We start from the raw sequence: 22,544 nt of genomic DNA, 5'->3' as shown, positions 1-22,544 counted from the left end.
AGGCAGATACTTTACCAGCCGAGTCACTGGGGAAGACTTTTGGATAAATACCAGTTTCTGAACTGAAGCTGAAGCTCCAATACTTTGGCCACCTGATGCAAAGAACTGACTCATTGGAAAAGACCTAGATTCTGGGAAAGATTGAAGACAGGAGGAAAAGGGGACGACAGAGGATGAGATGGTTGTATGGCATCACCAGCTCTATGGACATGAATTTGAGCAAGCTCTAGGAGTTGATGATGGACAGGGAAGCCTGGGGTGCTGCAGTCCATGGGGTTGCAAAGAGTCAGACCTGACCGAGTGACTGAACTGAATGGGAAATCTGATGACTTCACAAAAGTTAACAAAAGGACTGAAAGAACTAGCAAATATGTTTATAACTTTTATGGTTTCTATCTGAAAAATTATAATTTTGAATCTGTGTTTTCCAGGAGTAAGGAAAACCTTCCCCTTAAACTAATTATGACAGTAATTTAGTAAAATTATACTTTGTAAACAGATTGAAACATTTATCTTTCCCCTCTCTCTGACCCTTCCAGAGATTGGAAACTTTTAGGTTTAGGAATTCACTTAGATCTGCTAAGCAAAATCTGTGATAACCCTTTGACATGACTTTCCTATCCCTGAAAGGTTTTATTTAAAAGTCCAGTCTGAGACTCTATAACAGTTTCAGTAAAGCAAAAAATGTTTATGGTCAGTTATGGTTATATAAATCATCAGGCTACTTTTATTGAGACCAGACCTATTTCTCAAGCAAGTCTTAATTTGGTTATATTTGGTGAAAATTGTTAGGGTTCACAAGGGGCTCATAGTATATAGTTAAAATATGGCCCATTGTGGTGACCTGACAAACAAGGGACGAAGTCACCATGGCCACATTGCCCCAGAGGGCATCCTGTTTTTCCCTAAGGCAATATCTTGTTTTTCTCTGCTGGTGCCAGTTTCTCAAGACTATGTGACCACCCGACTGTGAGACCCCTCCAACTAGACCCCACAAGACCCCCGCTGCAGGCTAAAGATGAACTGAAGACCCCTCCCACTGGGGCACAATTTCCCATCTATAGGAGAAGGCAATGGCAACCCACTCTCTTGCCTGGAGAATCCCAGGGATGAGGGAGCCTGGTAGGCTGCCATCTATGGGGTCGCATAGAGTCAGACATGACTGAGCAACTTAGCAGCAGCAGCAGGGTATAAGAAGGGTTGGCTGTAAAGGGAGGGCACTGGTTTTTCTCTAAAACCAGTCACTTTCTTTCTTCCTTCCTACAATAAATCTTTATCTGCCTGAATGCCTGGCTCGCTCTCTTTTTCTCAGCGCTTGCCTTACATTTCTGGTGCTGAAACCTGGGAGGGAAGACCCACCGCGACTAGGGGCGTTTCTCTCCTGAGCCCACTTTCAGTGGTTCCCTCCCTTGGACCTGGCCAGAAACTGGGACTAGCCACCCAGGACGGGACTCTCTGCCAGGAGCCAGCGTGAGGAACTCTGCCCTTGGCAAAGGTCATGAGGAAGGAGGCTCAGCATATGCAAAGGCAGGATCAAGCCTCAGGAAACCCCCTGTTCCTGAGCATCTACCCCCAAAACCAGAGTTGTTTATGCTCTCACCTATACCTCTGACTTTACGGGGGGTTCTCCCCCATCACCATTTCTCTCAGAAAAGGAATTAACTTGCAGATCCAGTTAATAAAAATTCCTAGGAGTGACAAGAGTGTTTCAACTTACAAACTCCTCTGAAGGTTCTCTAGCCTGCCTGAGCGGGTTCGTCCAGCCACATGTGATTGTTTACAGACTCCCAACCATGAGAGGCACAAGATGCTTTAAAACTTTCTAAATACAGACTCTTTTGAGAAGTTAGAAAATTATTAGTATAGTATAGTGGGTTGATTAGAAATTATATTGGTGAAGGGTTTTTTCATTTGTTGTGCCAATAATTACTGCTAATTCCCTGCCCTGGGTGTGACAAGGGTGTCTCAGGTCAAACCTCTCTGCTAACAGACTAGCTTGTGTGACAACCTCTCAACCATAAACAGCACAGAGAGTCTGGAGTATTTTGAAAGTCTTAATTAGCATAGGGCTTTTCTCACTGTCAATGATTGCTGCCAGGCCTCCATATCCTTAGGCACCTGGGAATATATTAATCAATGTATTTGGAATATAGAAAAGGAAATATAGTAGTTTTTGATGTTAGCAATACTAGACTTTTTGAGTTAATGAATTTTCTCTTTTGTTATAGATCACTGTACTTTGTTATAAATCACTGTGTCCTTGCTATGTAAAAATGTAACTTTATCACTATCTTAAGACTAAATAGATCTTAAGGGGAAAACTGGTGAAGGGTTTTCATTTGTTGAGCCAATATTTGCTGCTAAATCTCCATATTCCTTGCCCTTATAATGAATATAACTAGCATATAGGAGAAATAAGTATTAACCTTTAAGATTAATCATGTTAACTTTAGGTTAAGTAAATTCCTTTCTTGATTGTAACCCACTATACCCTCACCCTATAGGAATGCAACTTTATTTAGAGGGTGGTGCTTGGCTTAAGAAAAAAATCACCCCTGGAAAAAATAAGTTTTCTGGTTGACTGACCGTTATCAGAAAGGATCATAAAATGTCAGTAGGCCTCATGGCCAGAAGATGATGTAAAACCCCTAAGACCTTTGTATAATTTTATATGAAGCACCTGATTGTGACAAGGGTCAGGTCTGCTGACCCCTGCGTGACTCTGTATTCATCCCTATGTATAACAAAAAGTATATAAGCAAACCTGAAAAATAAAGAAATGGGACCAGTTTCTGGAAAGACTGATTCCTCCATGTCGTTTTCTTCCCTTCTGGCTGAATTCCCATCTGGAATGTGGGTACTCACCAAGCCTGCTAATTCTGCCTGGGCTTCTGAGATCAGACTGGGGAGGCCTCAGTGCCTCCTCTCCTTCGGGAGAACGGAAAGACGCCTGTGACCTACATAGGTGGTGATTGGTATTCCATGTAAACCAAGTTACTCAGCCTCTTTTTCTCCACTAATTTTCCTACTACACTATCCGTTTCTAATCTGTCTATATATCTGTAATTAAATAAGTTTTTTCCTTGGACACCTACTCTGTCTCCCCTTCGAATTACCCTGGATCCACCGGGGCTGGACCTCGGCAACTCTCCATTTGCCTGCTGGACTGACATCCACACACGGGCTCTAATTTCATCGGCAGCAGGGCTGAGTGAATTCCTGCTCTTTGGGATCCTCTTTCTCTGGTCTGGTTTTTGAAGCCCTAGGTGGAGGATCCCCTCAACCCTTGGGCCCTTGTCTCACTTTGAAATAGGGGATGCCCATTTCAAGATAGATTCTGTGGCTGTCTGAGAACGCTGTGGGAACAGGGACGCCTTTTCTCTCCGAGCTTTCTCTTTGTTTTTCACTCACCCTTGTTTGCCCTCCCTCCCTATTCGACTATAATGGGAAATTCTCAGTCTCACCTTACCAAATCTACACCTTAAGACTGCCTTCTCCAAAACCCAAAAACCTTGGGTTTTCAAGGAGAAATAAGGCCAAAGCAACTCACTTATTACTCTAACACTGTATGGCCACAATATCGACTGGGTAATAGGTCCCAGTGGCCAGGAAAAGGAACTGTTGACTATAGATAACTTCTTGCCGCTGCTATGACAAGTGGTCCGAGATCCCTTATGTTCAGGCTTTCTTTGCTTTCCGCTCTTGGCCCTCTCTCTGTACTTCCTGTTCTACTTCTCAATATTTTTAGCCCATTCTGGGCCACATACCCCTAATACTATATCTCCTGATACCTCTTCCGATTTTTTCCTCCTCTTCTTTTGACCCTTCTGACCACAGTGCACCTCAGATCGCCTCTAATCCTATGGTAGCAGACCCAGTCCCATAACCTCCACTTTAGATCCCCCTACCCCCTCTCATTGGAAAAGACTCTGATGCTGGGAGGGATTGGTGGCAGGAGGAGAAGGGGACGACAGAGGGTGAGATGGCTGGATGGCATCATTGACTCGATGGACTTGAGTCTGAGTGAACTCCAGAAGTTGGTGATGGATGGGGAGGCCTGGCATGCTGCAATTCATGGGGTCGCAAAGAGTCAGACACAACTGAGTGACTGAACTGAACTGAACTGAACTGAACCCCCTCCCACTCCTCTTCCCTCTCAGGCTCAGGCTGCTACTGCAGCTTCCGACCCTCCCCCCAGGCCTATTTCGGAAAACTGGGCTCTGGGGCTTCTGCTCCACCCCCTACTACCAGAGTCTCAAGTCCCAATCCCGACCTCCATAAATCCCCTCCTCATACCTGGCTGCGGCCTTAAAGAAACAGAACTCTGAATCCCTCCCAGCTCTCCTCCTTCTCTTAGGAGAGGTGGCTGGTACAGAAGGCATTGTTCAGATACACGTCCCATTCTCCCTCTCCAATTTATCTCAAATCGAAAAACGTCTTGGCTCTTTTTCCTCTGAACTTGACACTTATTTAAAAGAATTTAAATACCTCACCCGGAAAAGGCAATGGCACCCCACTCCAGTACTTCTGCCCGGAAAATCCCGTGGATGGAGGAGCCTGGTAGGCTGCAGTCCATGGGGTCGCTGAGTCGGACACGACTGAGTGACTTCACTTTCACTTTTCACTTTTCACTTTCATGCATTGGAGAAGGAAATGGCACCCCATTTCAGTACTCCTGCCTGGAGAATCCCAGGGACAGGGGAGCCTGGTGGGCTGCCGTCTATGGGGTCGCAAAGTCAGAGACGACTGAAGTGACTTAGCAGCAGCAAATACCTCACCCAGTCTTATGACTTGACCTGGCATGATATTTACATTATACTCTCCTCTACCCTGAAGAAGGCAATGGCACCCCACTCCAGTACTCTTGCCTGGAAAACCCCATGGGCGGAGGAGTCTGGTAGGCTGCAGTCCATGAGGTCCCAAAGAGTCGGACACGACTGAGCGACTTCACTTTGACTTTTCACTTTCATGCATTGGAGAAGGAAATGGCAACCCACTCCAGTGTTCTTGCCTAGAGAATCCCAGGGATGGGGGAGCCTGGTGGGCTGCCGTCTATGGGGTCACACAGAGTCGGACACGACTGAAGCGACTTAGCAGCAGCAGCAGCAGCAGCTCCTCTACCCTTCTCCCAGAAGAAAAAGAATGAATCTGGCAAGTCTCTCAGGTTCATGCCAATGAAATACATCAAACTGATGATACTTAGCCTGTAGGCTCAGCTGCCGTATCCAGGGATGACCCTAATTGGGAATACCAGGCAGAGTGTCCAGGGCAAGCAGCCTGTAATCACATGGTGACTTGCCTTATTTCAGGCCTCCAAAAGGCAGGACATAAAGCTGTTAACTTTGATAAACTCAGAGAAATAACTCAAAGACCAGATGAAAATCAGCACAATTTCTAGCTAGATTAACAAAAGCCCTACAAAAATGTACATTAGATCCAACTTCAACAGAAGGGACTCTTGTCCTTAATACTCATTTTATTTCCCAAACATCCCCAGACATTTGAAATAAGCTAAAAAAGGAAGGCCCTCAAACCTCTCAACGAGATGTTTTAAATTTGGCTTTAAAAAATTTCAATAACCCGGAAGAACAGGCAAAACTAGAAAAGGCTCAAAGAGATCAGGCTAAATATCATCTCTTAGCCACCGCCCTATATGGCTCCAAACCTCAATCCTCTGACTGAGGAAAAAAATCATCCAGACCCTGTTATAAATGCAGTAAAGAAGGGCACTGGGCCTGCTCATGCCCAAAGCCTAGGCCCACTCCAGGTCCAAGTCCTAATTGTGGCATAAAGGGGCATTGGACGGTAGACTGCCTTAATTCCCCTCTAGGGATCCAGACATCTCCTCCTGGTCCCAAGCAAGAGTCCTCAGACCCAGCTCTGCCCAGACTCCTCAGACTCACCACTGAAGACTGAAGGTGCCCAGGGTCCCAGGCCCCAACTCTCATTACCTCTATGGAGCCCAGGGTAACTCTCACAGTGGCAGGTAAGCCGATCTCTTTTCTTATCTACACCGGGGCCACCTATTCTGCCATGCCTGCTTATTCCGGAAAAACTAAAGTCTCTCAGATCTCTGTTATGGGGATTGGTAGTTTAGTGTCTACACCACAGATTACTGAGCCTCTGCTTTGCAGACTTCAAAATACCCCATTCTCTCATTCTTTCCTCATACTCCCAAAATGCCCCACTCCAATCCTTGGAAGGGATCTGCTCTTCAAATACAAGGCTTTCCTCACTATTCCAAATATTTTTCCCTACCTGGCCTACTATTTCTTGAACCTACTACTTCCTCACCTCCCACGATACTCCTTTTTATATTCGTCTAAAAGACCCAACAAAGTTTCCCAATCAATCTCAATACCCTATTTCCCAGATACATTAACAGAGGTTAAAACCCATCATCTCTAAGCTGCTGCATCAGAGTCTCTTGCACCCTACTCACTCTCCTTATAATACGCCTGTCCCACCTGTTAAAAAGCCAATGGCTCCCACCACCTGATTCAAGACTTGAGACTTATTAATGCTGCTGTATTAATAAAAAGCAAAGGAGAAAAGGAAAGATATAAGCAACTGAATGCAGAGTTCCAAAGAATAGCAAGAAGAGATAAGAAAGCCTTCTTCAGCGATCAATGCAAAGAAATAGAGGAAAACAACAGAATGGGAAAGACTAGAAATCTCTTCAAGAAAATTAGAAATACCAAGGGAACATTTCATGCAAAGATGGGCTCGATAAAGGACAGAAGTGGTATGGACCTAACAGAAGCAGAAGATATTAAGAAGAGGTGGCAAGAATACACGAAAGAACTGTACAAAAAAGATCTTCATGACCCAGATAACCATGATGATGTGATCACTAATCTAGAGCCAGACATCTTGGAAAGTGAAGTCAAGTGGGCCTTAGAAAGCATCACTATGAACAAACCTAGTGGAGGTGATGGAATTCCAGTTGAGCTGTTTCAAATCCTGGAAGATGATGCTGTGAAAGTGCTGCACTCAATATGCCAGCAAATTTGGAAAACTCAGCAGTGGCCATAGGACTGGAAAAGGTCAGTTTGCATTCCAATTCCAAAGAAAGGCAATGCCAAAGAATGCTCAAACTACCGCACAATTGCACTCATCTCACACGCTAGTAAAGTAATGCTCAAAATTCCCCAAGCCAGGCTTCAGCAATACCTGAACCGTGAACTCCCTGATGTTCAAGCTGGTTTTAGAAAAGGCAGAGGAACCAGAGATCAAATTGCCAACATCTGCTGGATCATGGAAAAAGCAAGAGAGTTCCAGAAAAACATCTATTTCTGCTTTATTGACTATGCCAAAGCCTTTGACTGTGTGGATCACAATTAACTGTGGAAAATTCTGAAAGAGATGGGAATACCAGACCACCTGACCTGCCTCTTGAGAAACCTGTATGCAGGTCAGGAAGCAACAGTTAGAACTGGACATGGAACAACAGACTGGTTCCAAATAGGAAAAGGAGTACGTCAAGGCTGTATATTGTCACCCTGCTTATTTAACTTATATGCAGAATCATGAGAAACGCTGGACTGGAAGAAACACAAGCTGGAATCAAGATTGCTGGGAGAAATATCAAAAACCTCAGATATGCAGATGACACCACCCTTATGACAGAAAGTGAAGAGGAGCTAAAAAGCCTCTTGATCAAAGTGAAAGATGAAAGTGAAAAAGTTGGCTTAAAGCTCAACATTCAGAAAACTAAGATCATGGCATCTGGTCCCATCACTTCATGGGAAATAGATGGGGAAACAGTGGAAACAGTGACTTTATTTTGGGGGGCTCCGAAATCACTGAAGATGGTGATTGCAGCCATGAAATTAAAAGACGCTTACTCCTTGGAAGAAAAGTTATGACCAACCTAGACAGTATATTCAAAGGCAGAGACATTACTTTGCCGACTAAGGTCCGTCTAGTCAAGGCTATGGTTTTTCCTGTGGTCATGTATGGATGTGAGAGTTGGAGCGTGAAGAAGGCTGAGTGCCGAAGAATGATGCTTTTGAACTGTGGTGTTGGAGAAGACTCTTGAGAGTCCCTTGGACTGCAAGGAGATCCAACCAGTCCATTCTGAAGATCAGCCCAGGGATTTCTTTGGAAGGAATGATGCTAAAGCTGAAACTCCAGTACTTTGGCCACCTCATGCGAAGAGTTGACTCATTGGAAAAGACTCTGATGCTGGGAGGGATTAGGGGCAGGAGGAGAAGGGGATGACAGAGGATGAGATGGCTGGAAGGCATCACTGACTCGATGGACGTGAGTTTGAGTGAACACCAGGAGTTGGTGATGGACAGGGAGGCCTGGCGTGCTGCGATTCATGGGGTCGCAAAGAGTTGGACACGACTGAGCGACTGAACTGAACTGAATGCTGCTGTCATCCCCATTCACCCAGTAGTTCCAAATCCCTATACTCTTCTTTCCCTTATTTCTCCTTTTACTACCTATTTCATCATCCTGGACAACAAGGATGCATTTTTCACCATCCCTTTACACGTAGATTCTCAAGATCCTTTTGTTTTTACCTGGACAGATCCAGACACTCATCACTCCGAACAATTAACATGGGCTGTCCTTCCCCAAGGATTTCGTGCTAGTCCTCGTTTTTTTGGCCAAGCCCTTGCCTCAGATTTAACCTCCCTCGATCTTGTCCCAAGCTCTATCCTCCAATACGTTCATTATCTTCTCCTTTATAGCCCCTCACTCATACACTCCAGTAACATACAATACAACTCCTTAACTTCCTAGCCAATCGGAGGTATCAAGTATCTCCTACTAAGGCTCAACTTTCCCTTCCTGAGGTCACCTATCTTGGAGTCCTCCTGACACCATCAAAGAGACATATAACTACTGATATAAAGTCCTTTTTATCTGCCCTTCCACTCCTTACATCAAAAACAGAAATTCTGTCCTTATCGGGCTCGGCTGGGTATCTACTCTGGATGCCCAATTTTGCCCTCCTAGCACGACCCCTATACTAAGCTACCCAGGGGGATCTTTCAGAGCTTCTTGAGCCTAAGTCAAACATCCATTCAGCCTTTAATGCTCTAAAACAAGCTATTCTCTTGGCCCCAGCTTTAACACCTCCTGATCTCTCTCGCCCTTTCATACTCTATACTACTAAGAGAAAAAAAAATTGCCTTGGGAGTCTTCAGACAGATGCAGGGCCCTTCCTTTGCCCCCATTGCTTATCTATCAAATCAGCTGGATACTACCATACAGGGATGGCCAGCCTGCCTGTGTGCTCTGGCTGCAGCTATACTTCTCACTCAAGAAAGCAAAACCTACTTTTGGGACGCCCAAGGTCATTTGCTCACCACATGACCTTAAGAATTTACTCTCACACAAGGCCATGGCTTTTCTATCACCTTCTAGCATCCAACTAATTCACTCACTCCCCTAGAAACTCCTGAGTTCCCTTTTGAATGCTGCCCTACTCTTAACTCTGCCACCCTTATCCCTAATTCTTCTGAGCCTCCAACTCACCTGTAATGAGACATTAGAAGACTTGATACCTCATTTCTTCCATATCTCCTCAGCCCCTTTAAATAACTCTGATCTTGCTTGGCAAATCTCTGTTGCTCCTAACAACCAAACCCTGCCTATCTCAGTTCAGTTCAGTCGCTCTGTCGTGTCCAGCTCTTTGCAACCCCATGAATCGCAGCACGCCAGGCCTCCCTGTCCATCACCATCTCCCGGAGTTCATTCAAACTCATATCCATCGAGTCGGTGATGCCATCCAGCCATCTCATCCTCTGTCGTCCCCTTTTCCTCCTGCCCCCAACCCCTCCTAGCCTCAGAGTCTTTTCCAATGAGTCAATTCTTTGCATGAGGTAGCCAAAGTATTGGACTTTCAGCTTTAGCATCTGTCCTTCCAAAGAACACCCAGGGCTGATCTCCTTCAGAATGGACTGGTTGGATCTCCTTGCAGTCCAAGGGACTCTCAAGAGTCTTCTCCAACACCACAGTTCAAAAGCATCAATTCTTTGGCACTCAGCTGTCTTCACAGTCCAACTCTCACATCCATACATGACTACTGGAAAAACCATAGCCTTGACCAGATTGACCTTTATTGGCAAAGTAATGTCTCTGCTTTTGAATATGCTATCTAGGTTGGTCATAACTTTCCTTCCAAGGAGTAAGCGTCTTTTAATTTCATGGCTGTAATCACCATCTGCAGTGATTTTGGAGCCCCCAAAAATAAAGTCTGACACTGTTTCCACTGTTTCCTCATCTATTTCCCCTGTTTCCTCATCTATTTCCCATGAAGTGATGGGACCAGATGCCATGATCTTAGTTTTCTGAATGTTGAGCTTTAAGCCAACTTTTTCACTCTCCTCTTTCACTTTGATGAAGAGGCTTTTTAGCTCCTCTTCACTTTCTGTCATAAGGGTGGTGTCATCTGCATATCTGAGGTTATTGATATTTCTCCCAGCAATCTTGATTCCAGCTTGTGTTTCTTCCAGCCCAGCGTTTCTCATGATGTACTCTGCATGTAAGTTAAATAAGCAGGGTGACAATATACAGCCTTGACGTACTCCTTTTCCTATTTGGAACCAGTCTGTTGTTCCATGTCCAGTTCTAACTGTTGCTTCCTGACCTGCACATAGGTTTCTCAAGAGGCAGGTCAGGTGGTCTGGTATTCCCATCTCTTTCAGAATTTTCCACACTTTATTGTGATCCACACAGTCAAAGGCTTTGGCATAGTCAATAAAGCAGAAATAGATGTTTTTCTGGACCTGTTTTGCTTTTTCCATGATCCAGCAGATGTTGGCAATTTGATCTCTGGTTCCTCTGCCTTTTCTAAAACCAGCTTGAATGTCTGGAAGTTCATGGTTCACGTATTGCTGAAGTCTGGCTTGGAGAATTTTGAGCATTACTTTACTAGCGTGTGAGATGAGTGCAATTGTGAAGTAGTTTGAGCATTCTTTGGCACTGCCTTTCTTTGGGACAGGTGGGTCATGGTGGAGAGGTCTGAATGTGCTCCATTGGAGCAGGGAATGGCAAACCACTTCAGTATTCTTGCCTTGAGAACCCCATGAACAGTATGAAAAGGCAAAATGATAGGATACTGAAAGAGGTACTCCCCAGGTCAGTAGATGCCCAATATGCTACTGGAGGTCAGTGGAGAAATAACTCCAGAAAGAATGAAGACATGGAGCCAAAGCAAAAACAATACCCAGCTGTGGATGTGACTGGTGATAGAAGCAAGATCCGATGCTGTAAAGAGCAATATTGCATAGGAACCTGGAATGTCAGGTCCATGAATCAATGCAAATTGGAAGTGGTCAGATAGGAGATGGCAAGAGTGAACATTGACGTTCTAGGAATCAGCAAACTAAAATGGACTGGAATGAGTGAATTTAACTCAGATGACCATTATATCTACTACTGAGGGCAGGAATCCCTTAGAAGAAATGAAGTAGCCATCATGGTCAACAAAAGAGTCTGAAATGCAGTACTTGGATACAATCTCAAAAATGACAGAATGATCTCTGTTCGTCTCCAGGCAAACCATTTAAGATCACAGTAATCTAAGTCTATGCCCCAACTAGTAACGCTGAAGAAGCTGAATGGTTCTATGAAGACCTACAAGACCTTTTAGAACTAACACCCCAAAAAGATGTCCTTTTCATTATAGGGGACTGGAATGCAAAAGAAGAAAGTCAAGAAACACCTGGAGTAACAGGCAAATTTGGCCTTGGAATGCGGAATGAAGCAGGGCAAAGACTAATAGAGTTTTGCCAAGAGAACGCACTGGTCACAGCAGACACCCTCTTCCAACAACACAAGAGAAGACTCTACACATGGACATCACCAGATGGTCAACACCGAAATCAGATTGATTCTATTTTTTGCAGCCAAAGATGGAGAAGCTCTATACAGTCAGCAAAAACAAGACCGGGAGATGACTGTGGCTCAGATCATGAGCTCCTTATTGCCAAATTCAGACTTAAATTGAAGAAAGTAGGGAAAACGACTAGAGCATTCATTCAGGTATGACCTAAATCAAATCCCTTATGATTATACAGTGGAAGTGAGAAATAGATTTAAGGGACTAGATCTGATGGATAGAGTGCCTGATGAACTATGGACGAAGGTTTGTGACATTGTACAGGAGACAGGGATCAAGACCATCCCCATGGAAAAGAAATGCAAAAAAGCCAAATGGCTGTCTGAGGAGGCCTTACAAATAGCTGTGAAAAGAAGAGAAGCGAAAAGCAAAGGAGAAAAGGAAAAGATATAAGCATCTGAATGCAGAGTTCCAAAGAATAGCAAGGAGAGATAAGAAAGCCTTCCTCAGGGATCAGTGCAAAGAAATAGAGGAAAACAACAGAATGGGAAAGACTAGAGATCTCTTCAAGAAAGTTAGAGATACCAAGGGAACATTTCATGCAAAGATGGGCTTAATAAAGGACAGAAATGGTATGCACCTAACAGAAGCAGAAGATATTAAGAAGAGGTGGCAAGAATACACAGAAGAACTGTACAAAAAAGATCTTCATGACCAAGATAATCATGATGGTATGATCACTCACCTAGAGCCAGACATCCTGGAATGTGAAGTCAAGTGGGACTTAGAAAGCATCACTATGAGCAAAGCTAGTGGAGGTGATAGAATTCCAGTTGAGCTATTTCAAATCCTGAACGATGATGTTGTGAAAGTGCTGCACTGAATATGCCAGTAAATTTGGAAAACTCAGCAGTGGCCACAGGAGTGGAAAAGGTCAGTTTTCATTCCAATCCCAAAGAAAGGTAATGCCAAAGAATGCTCAAACTACTGCACAATTGCACTCATCTCACACGCTAGTAAAGTAATGCTCAAAATTCTCCAAGCCTGCCTATTTCAGTAATCCACAAACAACCCAAACAAGCAATTCAATTCATTCCCTTATCAATAAGCCTAGGAATAGTGGTGGGGATTGGAACAGGGACTGCAGGGCTCATGACCTCTTTAAACTACTATCAGAATGTCTCTAATGATCTTACTGAAAGCCTAGAAGAAGTAGCCACTGGCCTATCACTCTCCAGAGCCAACTAGATTCCCTGGCACTGTGGTCCTTCAAAACAGAAGAGGGTTAGACCTTCTCACAGAAGAAAAAGGAGGCCTGAGTTTTTTTCTAGACGAAGCCTGCTGTTTCTATATCAATAAATCAGGCGTTGTAAAGGAGGCAGCAAGGAATCTGATAAATAGGGCCTCAAGAGTACATCAGCATCTCATTAATTCATGGGAAAACTGGCTAAGCAGTTGGGATTGGATAGCATGGGTCCTACCTTTACTGGGCCCCCTTCTTATATTAACCCTCATTCTGACTCTCGGCCCCTGTCTAAGGCATCTTTTTTCAAATTTTCTCCAGGATTGCCTATGAGCCTTCACCAATCAGACTGTTCATGAGCTACTTCTAACTTGCTCCAATTATCAAAAGCTTCGAGCCCACTCAGACTGTCTTTAACCCACGTTCCAGTCTTTTCTTATCTTACCCCATGACATCATCCGAAACCAGCATGAAACAGATACAGAAGACTGACCTTCGGCCCTTATCCTATGTCAAAAAGGCTGGAATGTTAGAGATCACAAGAGGCTCACAGCGTATAGTTAAAATATGGTCCATTGTGGTGACCTGACAAAGAAGGGATGAAGTCACAGTGGCTACATTGCCCCAGCGGGTATCCTGTCTTTTCCATCCTGTTTTTCCCTGCTGGTGCCAGTTTCTCAAGAGTACATGACCACCTGACCATGAGACCCCTTCAACTAGACCCCACAAGACCCCAGCTGCAGGCTAAAGATAAACTGAGGACCCGTCCCACTGGGACACAATTTCCCAACTTTAGGGTATAAGAAGGGTTGGCTGTAAAGGGAGGGCACTGGTTTTTCTCTAGAGCCAGTCACTTTCTTTCTCTCTTCCTATAAGAAACCTTTCTCTGCCTGAATGCCTGGCTCGCTCTCTTTTTCCCACACTCGCCTTACACCGTGCATCAGAGCGAGCCTGATGAAGCCTTTGTGGTTCCACCACACCAGCTTATAGACTCCAGGCCTGGCTATCAGAGCCTCCTTGGCACTGCCAACAATGATGTCCAGAAGGTTGCCTCCTCCCTCCCTGCTCAGAATGTAAGCAGCGCTCTCCTTGTCTGGTGAGACCATCTCTGGGAAGAGAGGAAGGTGGTTAGGTATGGGGTGAGAGGCCAGGAACTGTTTCACGGGAAGGGTGTGTTGAGTCCCCACACACTACCACTGCAACTGGGAGTTCCCTGAGGACCAGGACTAAGTCATTCCCCTCCTCCCAAACCCTCACCAAGCTCACTGCTGAGCACAGATGTGGGAAGTGCTTCCCTGTGTCTAGTCTCCTCTGCTATACATGCTCTTGGAGGAAACACATTCTTAGAAACCCTCCCTAAGATCCCTCCTTCGTGCCTCCAGCCCTGGTCTTCCTGGGCTCCCAGGTGTGGGAAGATTCAGCCCCTGACATGATGTAATCCCTGAGGAAGGGAACCAGGAAAGTCTAATTTAACATGGTCAAATATGAGCAAATGCTGGGAAAAAATGAGAAGCCTGTGCTATGGGTACACAGGTTGGTAAAAGCTGCAAAGGCCAGTATCCCATGGGGGTGGACGCCAGCAAGGTAGTTCCTGGAGGGGTCCAGCTCGGAGGTCTTGACCAGCTGCAGGAGCAGCAGCTTGGTGACTTGGGGCTGCATCTCGTACCCCCCAACCCAGTCTCCCTGCTGAGTTTCTGTGCTGACCTCCTCTATGTGTCCCCAAGTGCTATCACACCCCCATGTGACGTCCTGAGATTAGAGACTGTCTGAGGATCCTTGTCCCCAGTGCAGGCCTGGAGCAGAGGAGATGCTCTGGGAGACCATTGGATGAAGAGGGAGAGAACAGACCCATGAATGGATGAAGCCGATACAGCCCATCAGGTAAGGAAGGCCTCTGCCCAAGGTAGAGGTAGGACTCCTAGGAGGATGACTGGGACACAAGCCCCTGTCCTACATGAAGGGAGACCTTATCCCAGGCAGATCCCACCCAGAATAAAGGAGCCATCACAGGAGGGAGTGAGCATCTCTCCAAGTACTATGGCAGCTGGAGTTCTGTCCCAGGTCAGGGCTGACCCCTGAGTTCCTGTGACTCAGTGTAAGAGACCCCAGGGTGCAGGGAAGAGAGTGCCAGGAGGAGGGGCATGAAGTCCTGGTGATGCTCACAGGTGTGGGTGGGGAGGGGCCAGGGAGGCATCCTGCCAAGTCTGCAGCACTTCCTGACACCAGGCCACAGCCTGCCCACAGCACTGCACCCTTGCTCAGGGCTTGGTCTGGGTAGACACTGCTGCTCCAGGATAATGAAATCTTCACAGAGAAACCCAGCTCCTGGACTGACCTTCATCATGAGGTGGAAACAGATTGTTCTTGGGGAAAGATTGGTTGATTCTCCACCATTAGCTCTTTAGGAAGCCTATAGGGTGTGTTTAGAAAACTCCAGTGCTCAGAATTAATCTCCTAATTTCCCTAGAAACTCTACCACTAGGCAGTAGCTCATAGAATCACAGCGCAAAGGCTTGTAATGTGGAGTAGGCCCAGCAGAGTTGTTAGGGCAAGGAATGTTGCTTGCTTGCCTTCAAGCCAGCAGCCACTGTAGCTGCCACTGACAATGGGCCTTGAAAGAGGATAGAGGAAAACAGGATACTGGTCACAGAATGTGAGGATGCACATCACAGGAATAATTGCAGTGAGCCCAGATTTTGTATCTCCCCATACACAGAAAAACATGAAAATCATTAACTGGAGACATCTGCTTTTTGTGACTGGCAGAAATCTTTTGATGTTTCTCTACATAACTTTGTGTTTATTTCGGGGGGGGGGGGGGCGCCAGCAAAACTCCAGAAGTCCTGACCCTTCCGTTACCTTTTAGAACAGCTCCTCAGAGATTTCTGAGAGGCTATCTCCCAACTACAGTCCTCAGTAAGGTCTTAGAACAAAACACCTGACAATTTTTAGTTTGTTCATTTCTTTTCAGTATACAGCAGAGAATCTCTGGCCCCACTACTTCCTGCCACCCTAAGATCCCTGCAGGGACTGCTTTGTAAAGCTATGTGGATGACTTGAAAGTTCCCCTGGGAGGTAAAGGAGTCCAGAAATCTGCCTACTACAGCCCCCTCTGGAGGCCTGAGCCTAGGACCGGGGACTCAAAGTGCATGTCATCTCTCCCTCTGCTGGCCACTCGGTGGTACTGCCTGCCTTCCGCAGATGATGCCACAGGCAGTGTTCACGAGTGTAGACCACTACAATCCTGAACACTGTGCACGTGGAATTTCTGCAAATCAACTTCATGTACCACAGTGTCAGTAGTGCCTGAGTTTTGAAACCCTCTCAGAGAGATGCCTGGCTAAAGGAAGGGCAGAACAGACGTAGATGAGACAGTCACAGAGACGTTCAGCACAGTTTCTCTGCCAAGTGTGCAATTGATGGCACCTCCAGGTGTGAAAAGAGACCAAGATGCTGTCTGTAGAAGGCCCAAGAATGGCCTGAGGGCTCATGGAATCCGCACAACCCAACAATGTGTGTGGCAACATTTCCACTTAACACATGAAATTGAGGCTAAGAGAGCATGTGTAACTAACCCAAGACCATTCAACTGGTATGTTGCAGAACCTGTATTAGAACCTATGATGTCCACCCTCAGAGGTGACACCATATACATTCTTCTCTCCTGAGTCCAGAGAGGGCCACCTGTCCCTGCCTGGCTCCTCTCTGTCTTCACTGCCTTCCTCTTCCTATCCCCACTAGACAATTAACCATCACAGGTGTTTACATCCAAGGGTTTAGTCTGTCTGGGATTCAGGAAAGGAGTCAAAGTTCAGTTCACTCAAATTCAGGGGCCTGCATCACTAAGGAGCAGTCTTTGGGTCCAGGATCAAGTGTCCTAATGGGCATGAGGTACCCAGAGTTAGAAAGTCGGTGACACACAGAAGAGGAGCTATCAGATTGCTTAGTGGACCCATGGGGAAACTAAGATTCCGAATGGACAAAGCTCTGTCCAAGGACACCCAGCTTATCAGAGTTTGGGCAGGATAGATCCTGAGGGCTCTCTGTTCTGCTTCTATTCTCAGAGCTAATGTACAAACTTTAAAAACAGTATAAAAACAGAACAAAAATCCTGTTTCTATGTCCTTGGTCACACCTTCCTCCCTCTTGGGGTGTCAATCTCATCATCTGATAAAGTGTGGACTAGTTGGTCTCTTAAAATCTTACATTTGTATGGATTTCCTCACCCCAAACTTAGGCTACTGAAGGCTTTACACCTGTGAGATACATATACCTGCTACACTGTACTACAGAGCTCCTTCAAATCCTGTTCATTCATCAGTTCTTATATTGACCCAACATCCCTGTAGGTGGGATGAGAGAGAAGCTGACTCTTTCCCAGGCCACATAATGGTGGAAGCCTGGCTCCTGTCTCCAAGCCCAGCATTCTGCTCACTGCACACAGAACACTTCCCCATGGGCACGTGGGACCCTAGATGGGGAAATAGACCTTCACGTACTTCCACATGACTCAGCGCCTTACCATTTCGCTGTGCCTGCCCCCCTGCCACAGCTTGGCTCAATCCAGGTACACCAGATCGTCTACAGGATACTGATGATTCAGAATCTTGTGAACAGGAGGGCTATGAAGACCACACTGCAGAGAATGGCTTGGAAGGGAAACAGGAGCATTAGTGGTCAGTGATGTGAAGGAACGAGCTCTTCCCGTTTACACAGCAATAGCAGCACTGTCCTGCCCAGCCCTCACCCCAGGAGGAAGAGATCAGCTTCCCAAGACTTCAAGAAGACAGAAATGCAGTCAACACCTGTTAGTGTCACACTAAGAGCCTGAATTTGAAACCAGGTAAGACTGCAAGAAGATCCAACCAGTCCATTCTGAAGGAGATCAGCCCTGGGATTACTTTGGAAGGAATGATGCTAAAGCTGAATCTCCAGTACTTTGGCCACCTCATGCGAAGAGTTGACTCATTGGAAAAGATCCTGATGCTGGGAGGGATTGGGGGCAGGAGGAGAAGGGGATGACAGAGGATGAGATGGCTGGAAGGCATCACTGACTCGATGGACGTGAGTTTGAGTGAACACCGGGAGTTGGTGATGCACAGGGAGGCCTGGCGCGCTGTGATTCATGGAGTCGCAAAGAGTTGGACACAACTGAGCGACTGGACTGAACTGAACTGAACTGAACTGAACTGAGGCCTAAGTCCAAACTCACTTTTTCCCACTGCACCAGACTGCTTTCTCACTTGAGTCTTCCCCTCCACTTCCCTCTCTGTCTGTATTCACCAGGTGCTCAATAAATGCCTGGTGGAATGTGGCAGGATGAACTCTTTCTAGTATCCATTCTATGAGACCCCAGAGAAAAGAGCTATTTTTTCAATCTGACCCACTTCCTGTCTACCCCCAGCCCATCTTTTCATACATAAATCCTATATTCCATAGATAGATCTCCCCCTTCAGCTCAAGTCCCCACATGACTTCTTATAACTTTGAGGCTCAGCTCAAGCAGCTCAGCCTGACTTCAAGCTCCCCACTGCTAACTTGATCCCCTTCTTGCTCCAGACTCACCCACCCACATACACCCCAAATTCTGGGACACTAAGGGGCTCAGTGTTGATACAACTCCCTGAGCTCTTTAGTTTTTGCTCAGCTCTTTCCTCCACTGCCAGGCCCTGTCCTGCTGAAGGAAGGAGAGAGGAAGAGGGGAACTCATGCCTGGCCTGTCCGTCAGGAGTGCAACAGGGCTGGGAGCAGGCTCAGTGAAGAATTTCTCCCAGATTTAGGATTCTGAGTCCCTTTCACAGGCTAATCCTGGCTTCAACTCAGGGTCAGGTGATCTGTGGGGCTGTCTTTAATCTGATGCCAAAGGAGCCTCATTCTTAGAAATATCATTCCATTCCCTCCACTTGACACCATGGACTCAAACTCTTAAAGAAGATCAGCCTTCACTTGTATTCCAGTTAAAAGTAGGGTAAACTGGGCCTGTCATTCATGGCTGACTTCAGGAGGAAGAGAGTTTTGACCCAGTCTGCTGCTGCTAAGTCGCTTCAGTCATGTCCAACTCTGTGCGACCCCATAGATGGCAGCTCACCAGGCTCCCCTGTCCCTGGGATTCTCCCAGTCTGAACAGTAGTAAAATGCAGAAGCCAAAGTAGGCTGGCTGCCAGGTGTGGTACAGTCACGCACAACGCACAGATATTGCTACCCTCATGGTGCTGACTTCAGTGTTGTTTTGGGCACTTTGTTATGTCTTTTCATTTTTTATGGGCTTCCCAGGTGGCTCAGTGGTAAAGAATCTGCCTACCAGTGCAGGAAATGCAGGTTCGATCCCTGGCTGGGGAAGACCCCCTGAAGGAGGAAATGGCAACCCATTCCAGTATTCTTGCCAGGAAAATCCCATGGACAGAGGAACCTGGCATGCAACAGTCCATGGGGCTGCAAAGAGTCAGAGACGACTGAGTGCCTGATCACTCAAAATATATTTAACATAATACTTATCATCAAAATAATTTTTTTAATTTCATTATTTTTTAAAATTTTCATTACAGTGTAATTCATTTCAGTATTGTGTTAGTTTTGGGTGTTCAACAAAGTAAATCAGTTATATATACACATACACACACTCTTTTTTTTAATTCTTTTCTCATATAGACCATTACAGAGTTTTGAGTACTTCCTTATGCTTTGTAGCAGGTTCTTATTAATTATCTGTTTCATATATAGTGGTCATGTGTGGATGTGAGAGTTGGACTGTGAAGAAAGCTGAGCACCGAAGAATTGATGCTTTTGAACTGTGGTGTTGGAGAAGACTCTTGAGAGTCCCTTGGACTGCAAGGAGATCCAACCAGTCCATTCTGAAGGAGATCAGCCCTGGGATTTCTTTGGACGTAATGATGCTGAAGCTGAAACTCCAGGACTTTGGCCACCTCATGCGAAGAGTTGACTCATTGGAAAAGACTCTGATGCTGAGAGGGATTGGGGGCAGGAGCAGAAGGGGACGACAGAGGATGAGATGGCTGGATGGCATCACCAACTTGATGGACATGAGTTTGAGTGGGCTCCGGGAGTTGGTGATGGACAGGGAGGCCTGGCGTGGTGCAATCCACGGGGTTGCCTAGAGTCCGACATGACTGAGCGACTGAACTGAACTGAACTGAACTGAACTGAACCATAAGTTTGTTTTCTACATCTGTGACTCTTAAGTTCTATTTTAAATAAGTTAATTTGTATCCTTTTTTTTCTATTCTGCATATAAGCAATATTATATAATTTTTGTCTTTATGTGTCTGACTTACTTCACTCAAGTGTAACAATCACTGGTCCATCCAGGTTGCTGCAAATGACATTGTTTTTCATTTTTTATGGTTGATTAGTATTCCAGTGTATATATGTACTGCATCTTCTTTATCCATTCCTCTTTTCATGGACATTTAGGTTGCCTTCATCTCCTGCCATTGTAAACAGTGCAGCAATAAGCATTGTGGTGCACATATCTTTTCAAATTATTCTTTTCTTGACAAAGGCACTATGTAGAACAGTATGGATATACCTCATAAAACTAAAAATAGAGCTACACTGCATGTCTAGAGAATAAAACCTAGTTGTTAATAGTGGCTTCCTGGAGGATAAGATTTGGGGAAATTTTCCACTTCTAGAACAGAATTTATTTGGAACTATTACAATAGCATGTATTCATTTTTAAGTGAGGGGGAAAAAAAAAAAGCTTAGGAAAATTGGGGCATTTCCACTTGATCAGAAAGAACACCCCTAACCTCAAAGTCTTCCTCACTCTCAGGTCACCCATTAACTCCTGTCAGCTGGCCAGATCCTAAGCTGGAAGCACTTTCAGTCCATGAGAAAATAAAACCCCTTCATTTTCCTCATAATACCAAAGAAAAAATGTAAAACCCCACTTTACCCAGAAAGGGTGTGCAATTTGGCTAAGCTCACAGAGTAAGCCCGTAGGATGGAACCTGGCATTCAATTCTACTAGTATGTCTCCCAACATTCATTCAATCACAAAAAAGGTTAATGAACACCAACACTTCTAGGAGTTGGAGATGCAGCTGAGAACAAGATCAAGTATTTGAAAGGAACTTTAAATACTGTGTGAGTATTTGAGCTACAGAGGAGGGGAAAAAAGAAAATAGAATAAACAAGTAACTCACTAGAAAGTACTTGTTTCTGGGCCCTGAGGCCTTGGTGACAGGTCCCTATTGACCTTTCTGGCCACTTCTTTGCCATCTCCCCCAAATGCCTGCTCTGTGTCCAGCGGGGACCAGCTCTCACTACATGTGCAGCATTTACCGGCCCACTGAGAGCCCTTACTTTCATGCCAGCCTGAACATTCTGCCTGTGGACCATCTCCTAAGTGTCCTTAGAAAGGATTCCCTTCTCTCTACCCACTACCAGCCTCCCTAGACTTAGGAGAGTCTTCTTTCCTTAAAAAGCCAAATTGTAAATAATCAGACTTGTGACTCCTTGGGCAAGTTGGAGAATATTACATAGGCAATAAATCATTTAAAATACAAGTTTTTAAAATGTAAAAACCATTTTTGGCTCATGAGGTATACAGATACAAAAAAATCAGGGGGTTGGATTATGTGGTTTATATGGTGACGGGTTTATGTGGTAATCCCGTTTGTAGATCATGACCTTGTAATTGAGCAGGATCTCTGCGACCTTCCTGGGAAAAATCCTTCATGTCCTCAGCCTGCCTCTTATTTCTAGAAACACTTTCGCCTCCTAATTGGGCTTCCCTGGTGGCTCAGATGGTAAAGCGTCTGCCTGCAATGCGGGAGACTGAACAACCTCACTTTACTTCACCTCCTAACCTTTGTCAAAGAATAAATTATTCAGGGAAACAATAAATACAGAGACAAAGTGAAGTAAAATTGCTCATTCATGTCTGACTCTTTGCGACCCCATGGACTGTAGCCTACAATGCTCCTTTGTTCATGGAATTTTCCAGGCAAGAGTATTGGAGTGGGTTGTGGTTTCCTTCTCCAGAGGATCTTCCCAAGCCAGGGATCCAACCCAGGGCTCCTGCATTGCAGGCAGACTCTTTACCGTCTAAGCTACCAGGGAAGCCCAACAATGACAAAGGATAAGAGTCAAGCAAGACAAAATAATAATCGTTTAGCCATTCAACAGTGTTAAGGACTTTTAGTTCATCCCCAAGGGCTATAGATAATATTCTGAGCCTCATCTTTGAGCTGTTTGCATATACTGAGCCTCCACCAGGTAGAAGAATTTGCTTACCAGCCTGTAGATCTCAGACCACACGGAACCAGAGGTTGGTGATGTTGGCTCCCAGTTATCACACCAAGACGATTGGTGCTGATCATGCACCCAGCAACTCTACCTCACCCAGTCTCTAACACCATACCCTGAAAATCACGGGGGACTCATTTATAGTTTGAGTCTTAGCTACATGGACTCCTTGTTTGGCCCCTGCAATAAACACCACACTTTCTTTGACCATAACCCAGTGTCACTATATGG

The 22,544-nt window shown here is 45.4% G+C and overlaps 1 pseudogene; it reads right to left on the bottom strand.

Moving 5' to 3' along the window:
• Window positions 1-13,912: 13,912 nt before the first annotated feature.
• Window positions 13,913-17,714, bottom strand: LOC120875953 (annotated as a pseudogene).
• Between the last annotated feature and the right edge of the window lie 4,830 nt (window positions 17,715-22,544).

The sequence above is a fragment of the Oryx dammah genome, unplaced genomic scaffold, assembly GCF_014754425.2.
Source record: "Oryx dammah isolate SB20612 unplaced genomic scaffold, SCBI_Odam_1.1 HiC_scaffold_17, whole genome shotgun sequence".
Lineage (NCBI taxonomy): Eukaryota > Metazoa > Chordata > Mammalia > Artiodactyla > Bovidae > Oryx > Oryx dammah.
Note: the sequence above shows the minus strand (reverse complement) of the source record. Positions and strands in the feature narration are given on the sequence as shown.